This window comes from Cryptomeria japonica, chromosome 8 (genome assembly GCF_030272615.1).
Source record: "Cryptomeria japonica chromosome 8, Sugi_1.0, whole genome shotgun sequence".
NCBI lineage: Eukaryota > Viridiplantae > Streptophyta > Pinopsida > Cupressales > Cupressaceae > Cryptomeria > Cryptomeria japonica.
The window spans coordinates 275992943-276000418 of record NC_081412.1 but is presented as its reverse complement, the minus strand read 5'-3'; positions in this window follow the sequence as shown (position 1 = coordinate 276000418).

Here is a 7476-nt window from a genome sequence, read left to right as displayed (position 1 = left end):
GATTCCACTTCTAACTAGCTATCACCAAGATTATTATTGTAAACCACAATGGTTTCATTCATTGTTGAAGACAATTTTGGTTAAGACATAGTATTTAGAACATAGGGAATTGACTTCCCACATCAGTGAATTGATCAAATTAGGCATATAAAGTGAAAAATCAAACTTTGTTACAAGAAACTCAGACTTAATTAGACCTCCATACGATCTAAAATCATGCCACTTAGAGTAAAGTATCAAATGAAAGGGAGTTGTAAATACAACATATATCAAGTGTGTTTGATAGTCTTTTGTTTGATTTACAGGTGACTAAAGAGGAGGACTTTGAAGGGAAACTTGCAACCATTTTTATGACAATTTCCACATAACCCATTTAAGATTTCAATCAAATCAACTCATAGAAGCCATATTCAAAGAATAGACAACATACCCATGAAATATTACACATGATATATCCTGGGAAAACCCTCATGAGGGAAAAACCCAGCCTCCAAAAGCATCATCCACCATGTATTATCAACAATGCGTCCATTACAATACAACTATGGAAAGCCTTCGAAAACCCAATCATAAAAAAACACTCCATGTGACCAAGCATGAATCCACACATCCCATGCAATGCTTCCTCCTTCACAAATGCTAACCTGAACCCAAACAACTACCCTTGTGGTTGCTTTTATAAACACAAGCTCCCACAAAACCACCAAGTGGTATTACATCAAAACCATCCGCCCAAAACTATTTGACAATAAAATATAATATTTTTCCTACCTACCCTTGACCCACATTTAATATTGGGTACTTAATCACAATTATATTCCCCAATATTAAATAAATACAATATAATAATACCAATGTGTCAATACAACTCATCAAGTGGTTACAAGAATATTCCAAGGGAATCTCTACATGTTGCACGCTCATTTAGGTGCTCCTAGGTGCAACAATACAATACGATATTACAATATAATTCCATGTCTACCTCACATAATAATAAAATAATACAATAATACAACAATAAAACATTATTATGTAAGATGTAGAACACCATTTTCCCAACATTCTCCCACTTGTTGTATACATTGCATAAGGGCCAATAAGTAATCCGTCACATGAACAAGATAATGATCTCTCCATGCACATATACCATCATGGATTCCAAGTGCTCCATGTGCTCCATCAAGATACCTGCAACAAGAAATAAAGTAACCATCATATCATACATGAATTCTCCCACCCTCCATCATGCCACTGCCACTGGACATGAAAAGGTCATCCAAAGAGAAAGCCACACAATCTGTCACAAAAAATGATAAGTCCTATACCAACTGATATCCGAACACAAACACTAATCCAAAGGTATCTAATGCAAATGTAGTTGTTTACATAGCCAAAATAACACCCACAACAAGTACTAACACATCAACTATACATGCCTCCAAGGCATACAAACCAAGTGACTAAAATCTCATCAATCATATGTAACCTATAACATGTAATCATAAGCCCCAAGTGCAATACCTGCTATGTATATACACCAAGAAACTCCCACTTCATAGATAATGTCAATATCATAAATAAATCCACTAACAACATATCATCGAAGTATAACCATGTAGTATAAAGAACATCCACACCATTATTAACATCATGTAAACCAATAATCTGCAAGTACCACTCTCACAATATGTCTCCAACATTCTCCCATGTTCTCCACACCAACAAAAGAAAGAGATAAAGGAACCTCTATGCCATCTCCCACATGACAACAAATGAACACAAAACCAGTGAACACATAGATCCAAACAATCTTCATCCAATGTAATGTGAATATGAACATCCAGGAAGATAAACAAAACAAAGAGAGAAACATTGCAAACCAAAAATTGTAGCATGTCCTTCTACACACACCTTTAAATGCCAACTATGTCAAGTATGATCTTCTCCATAAAACCCCCAAATGAGAATAGCACAACAACACCCAAAAACCCGTTTAGTCCCTTGGACCAAATAAACATATATAACATGTACTCAACATGGATGTAAGCTTCTCATAACCAAGAAGATCAAACTAAATATCAATTCCCAAGCCTAGGGAATACACCCAATAAACCATCTCCCAAATTAATATCAATGACTTCCACCATAATAATAATAAATCAAATACACAAGGAGATAACCAATGCCATACATCTCTCAAATGAACCCTCCAGAACTAAACATCTCCATAGCTCAAGATCCATATCTATGAAAGATAAGCATAAACATAATGCACCTAAAAAAAAAATGGGCGATACCTCTCAAGTAGTAAACCAACAAGTAGATCAAGAGTGGGGAATGAGAATGATCATCCAAGACATCCATGTCATCATGACTAATCTCAGAATAATCTCCTCTCAAGCCTATAAACCAGGTGAATGTTCCTCATACTTCCAGCTGAAACAACAACTTGCCTCAACACATGCCTCTAATCACAAGAGACTACTAGAATCACCAACATCCTCCAAGTATCCATGAGTACCTGTAACTGAGCAATCCATGCCAAAATCCAAATGAAACCCAAAAATATCATGAAGTATCAAGCAAAATATCATGTACCCAATACAAAGAGAATAATCCAAGATCAATGTCAAAGCTCCAATGGCCAAATTAGGAACATAAATATGACAACATGATCTAGTCCATCTCAAAGAGATAACATGCCTCATATGAATATATCAAGTAACCATATCATGCCAAAACTCTAAGCATGCAATCAAGAGTGTACCATGACATAATATAATCCATCCAAACAACAAGGATAAACATGTCAAATGAAAGCATAAAACCACATCTATACCAAGAACTTTGTGAGTCCTCAAGTTGCAAACTTCCTCAAATAAAATAAAGATAACCATCTCTTAATAGTGTACCTGCAAATGTAAGAAAATCCTTCTGCAACAATATGATATAATGCATCCTCCAAACATCTACACACTAAGAAGATCATCCACCATCCAATGGTGAATACACATCATTGCTACAAGCTCCCACTGAACCATGATACCAAGCTATCCATAGCATCGTGATAAACCATCTACTAAATGAATAACATCTAGGTCTACACACATCCAACTGAAATGTCAACAAAATCAAGTAAACCATGAACTCCATCTCAAGAAGATACATACAACCACCAATAAACCACCAATCAGGAATCAATCCTACACCACCAACTCATCACTGTCAAAAGCTCCCACTAAAAGTGTAATAAAATAAATAACCAAGCTATCATGACATCATGATCAAATACACATTACAAGTCCCAAATCCAACTATCCAGGTACCAAAAATACCATCTGTAGACACCCAAAATTGTCATGTCTAATTAAATAAATATTTTATTTATTTAATTATCTAAGCTTAATTCTTCTATTAATTAAATAAATCTTTATTTATTTAATTAATTCATTTATCCTCTTCTAGCCTTATTTCTCATTTAAATAAATACATTTATTTATTTAAATTATCCTTTTCTTAAATTAAATAAATATTTTATTTATTTAATTATCCCATTTCTTCTATTAATTAAATAAATTTTTATTTATTTAATTAATTCATTCACCTTTTCTACCCATGACACATGTCATTCATCTCTTAATTCATACACTACCTACCTCTTTCATTATTTTATTATTTCTTTTACCTACCCTCTAATCATAGCTGACCTCCTTTTACACCTCTCAATCTTATCCCTCCATTTCATATAGTGTCTTCTATATAAGGAGATGCTTCCTTCATTATCAAACCCTAACAATACATTCTAATAATCTTTTATGCACTTGACTACACTACGATCCTACTTGCAACCACATTCCGTTCTTTGTTGAGCTCTTGTGCACATAAAATCTGAGAGCAAATATATCAAGCAAGATCAATGGAGATAGGAAGAATGGAGATCAAAACCCTATTGGACATGTGATGGTATAATCTTTGTGATTTCATTTGATTTGCATAGTCTTAGGTAATCTTCATATGTTATGGTGGATCTTTGTTGTTGTTAGGCTAGGGTTTTGTGGTTGAATTCATTTAGCCTTTCAATATTATTGTTATCCATTTTCACCATATACACCATCCATCCTCTCATCTAAAAAAAACCATAAAAATGCACAAATAACCAAAAACAATTTTTGACTAACAAGTATGCACCACAATGAATCAAACTTAGTGGCTATAGACAGTCCCCATCTGAGTCATCCCATTGCAAGTGAATGGGTAGCTAATCCACAACCTGCATAACTCGTAGATCCAATCACTGAACATGCAAACTCATCATCACATTAGTAAATTGCAAACTGAGATATCAAAGAGAATAATCCATGTAGAATACATGACTCAAACACCAAATCAACATCTGATATGATTTGCCAAACATGTCCACAATCAAGTACCAAAGTCAAGGAACTAAATAAACACCAAGGAGATAATCAACAACCTCTTAACATCAAACCAAGTCACCACCAAATCAACACAAACATGACTATGTCATGCCAATGCAAAACATGTACCTACATACCCATGAAACCATAATCACTATCTGCATCCAACTGTCACCCACATAAAAATCCAAGTCTCAAATCGAGTCCAATCATGTCCTCAAACCAAGAAGAAATTGTGCACCTATAGCCATCAAAGTTCAACATTGAAACAAACTTGTAAACCTCTCCATAATCATCAAAATGATACAATAACAATACCAAACTAAATTAAATTGAACACCCTCTCCAACGCCTATTCAAAATCGAAAAACTGATTCCGTATGCAAAAGATATGACCAAAATCGCATCAAGGAGAATATCAAGCTTCTAGGCTCCCAAAACATGTCAAAACAACAAAATAATTGAACCAAACCTATAAAAAATGGTATTATTTAGAATCACCTCTCCAACAAGTATAAGAAGTTGAAAAATGGACTCCCAGGGTGAAAGTTAAGCTCCGTTGAATAAAAATAGCCAATTTCTTTTTATAGAAATAATTTGTGGATTTTAAAACTTCCTTATGAAAAGAGCCATTTTTTCCTCAAAAAAATTTATTTTTCAAATTTTCAATTTTTTGAACCCGAAATATTATTCATTTTGATCTGATAAATTTTTTGGTGGATTTAATTTAATACATTAAAAACCACATTCAATATATTGCAAAAACATTTAATAATTTCATGGCGGGTTTAACTTAAAATAGGCAGTAATTTTTGTTTTACCACCACAAGGTGGATGGAACCACCGATGGTGGGGGCCGAGTCCCTGCTGACAACAAGTATTGCCGATAGAGGCAACAATACCTTCTGTTGACATGTACTTCCTTTGGCACAGGTTGCAGGGGATGGGTACGGGGGTCGGGGGTGGTGGCCCGACCCCCGCCCACTAATATGTATTTTTTATTTTATTTTTTTTCCCTCGCTTTTCTAAAGACGCCCCCTTGACATCATTTTTCATTTTTTTAATAAATATTTGTAGGTACGAATTTATTCTGTCGACGAGACATATATATATATATATAATTTCTGCAGACCCCTGTCACGAATTTGACGACCGTCAAGGTTGTGATACTAATTTTTTTTTGCAATTATTTCAACTATGACAAAATAGGGAAAATTATATCATTTTGTTGGATACAATGGATCATTGAGAAGGGGGTGAATCAATGATTTAAACACTTTTACTTTAACAGGGATATACCAGTAATATATAAAACAAACTGAGTGCTAACCGATAGGTCAAACAGTGAAAACTAAGTGTGTGAAATGATTTTCTATAACATCAACAGAACTCATACACAAGAATGCATCACACAACACCAGATATATGAGGAAAACCCAATATGGGAAAAACCTCGGTGAGAATAGCTACTGGAGATCTTCTGCAATCCAACCTCACAATGTAAAAGATCTGATTATAATGTTAGGGCACCAACCCAAGGAGCACCAATCCCTAATTGATGAGCACCAACTCCAAAGAGCACCAACCCCTACACAATTTATAGGCTACAACCTAAAGGAGCTACAACCCCTGCACTAAGCACCAACTCAGTGAAAACAATATAAAACTCAGTTATACAAATGGGATCCTTGTTGCAAAATAAGTTTTTCAGCCTTACAATATTTTGCTATGCTGATTTCAATCTCACCGGTCTGTGTTTCCTCCACACACTCTGAAACTTTTCTTTGCTGCTGATTCTAACTTTGCTAAGTCCTCTCTCACAAAATCTTCCCAATCCAACTCACACTGATCACACTTTATTAGTTGTTACTTCCTTCAAATTTTCACCTCTTCATCCTATGCAGCTAGTTCTGCCTATTTGTTCCTTATACCGGTTTACCCCGCTTCTCCTTACCGGTACAATCTTCACTCATAAACACTTCAAGTGTTTATCTCTTTAGCTCTCAGACAACAATTTCACACTCTCCTTCACTCTTCAGTAGCAGCTCTATTTGTCTTAAGTCGCTATGTTTAAACTCAGACTTTCCCGCCAAAACCCAATTCAAATTCAAGCAGTTAGGGTTTCTTCCACCGATCAAATCTTCATCAAATCTGATTCAATCTGCCTTGGATCGATCACCTGCATTGGAGGAATGCATCTGTATGCGTTTTCCATCATCCAATGCATATTTTCTAAAGATAGCAATCCCGATCATGATTTTCAGCCTTGAAATCTGCTGACTCATTTATGACCTAGCTATTTCCTTCTCGAGGTCCTCTTGCAATATGATATCTTTGCTTCGATCCAGACATCAAAAAATCCTTGATCTTTCTCTATCATTCAATCTTCCTCGAGCCGCATAAATCTGTTATCATCCCATGATTTGTGGTTGTTTCATTAATGTCGACTAACTATTCCAATAACCATGTTGATAGAAACTTCACCAAGCTCTGCCATATTGCCACTTGGCACTTGTGCTTTGCACATGTCGGCATCCAACTTAGTATTCAAATTACCGACTTGGGTCGGTTCATACGGCAAACCCTCTTACCAGTGCAAACCCTTACTGGTATGTTTGACACACTGTGTTACTTTACTCATACTAACCGCCCAACATACTGGCAACTCACCTTATCCCTCAGAGTTCTTCTTCAACATTGACCTCCGGTATATGTAATCATTTTAACATTCTGCCTCTTCATCATAAATAGGCAGCCAATCTTCATATCAGTTTATGATCTACTGGTTATTACTCAACATGCTAACACACACATGCATCTCACCTCATACCAGTGAAGTCACTAATAGTCTCAATACCTAGTTGTCTTCCACCATATCGGTTGACAAGCCTTCATGGTAATCTTCCTTATGCCGATACAATATTCTTCATACTGGGTTGACAAACCCTACCGATAGCAGTTTGCAATACCAGTTGGCATCAATGACAACTCAATGCCAACACTTTTTTCATCTCTCGGCCAACCTGAATCCATCCATGAGGTGCATTTCATCCCATGG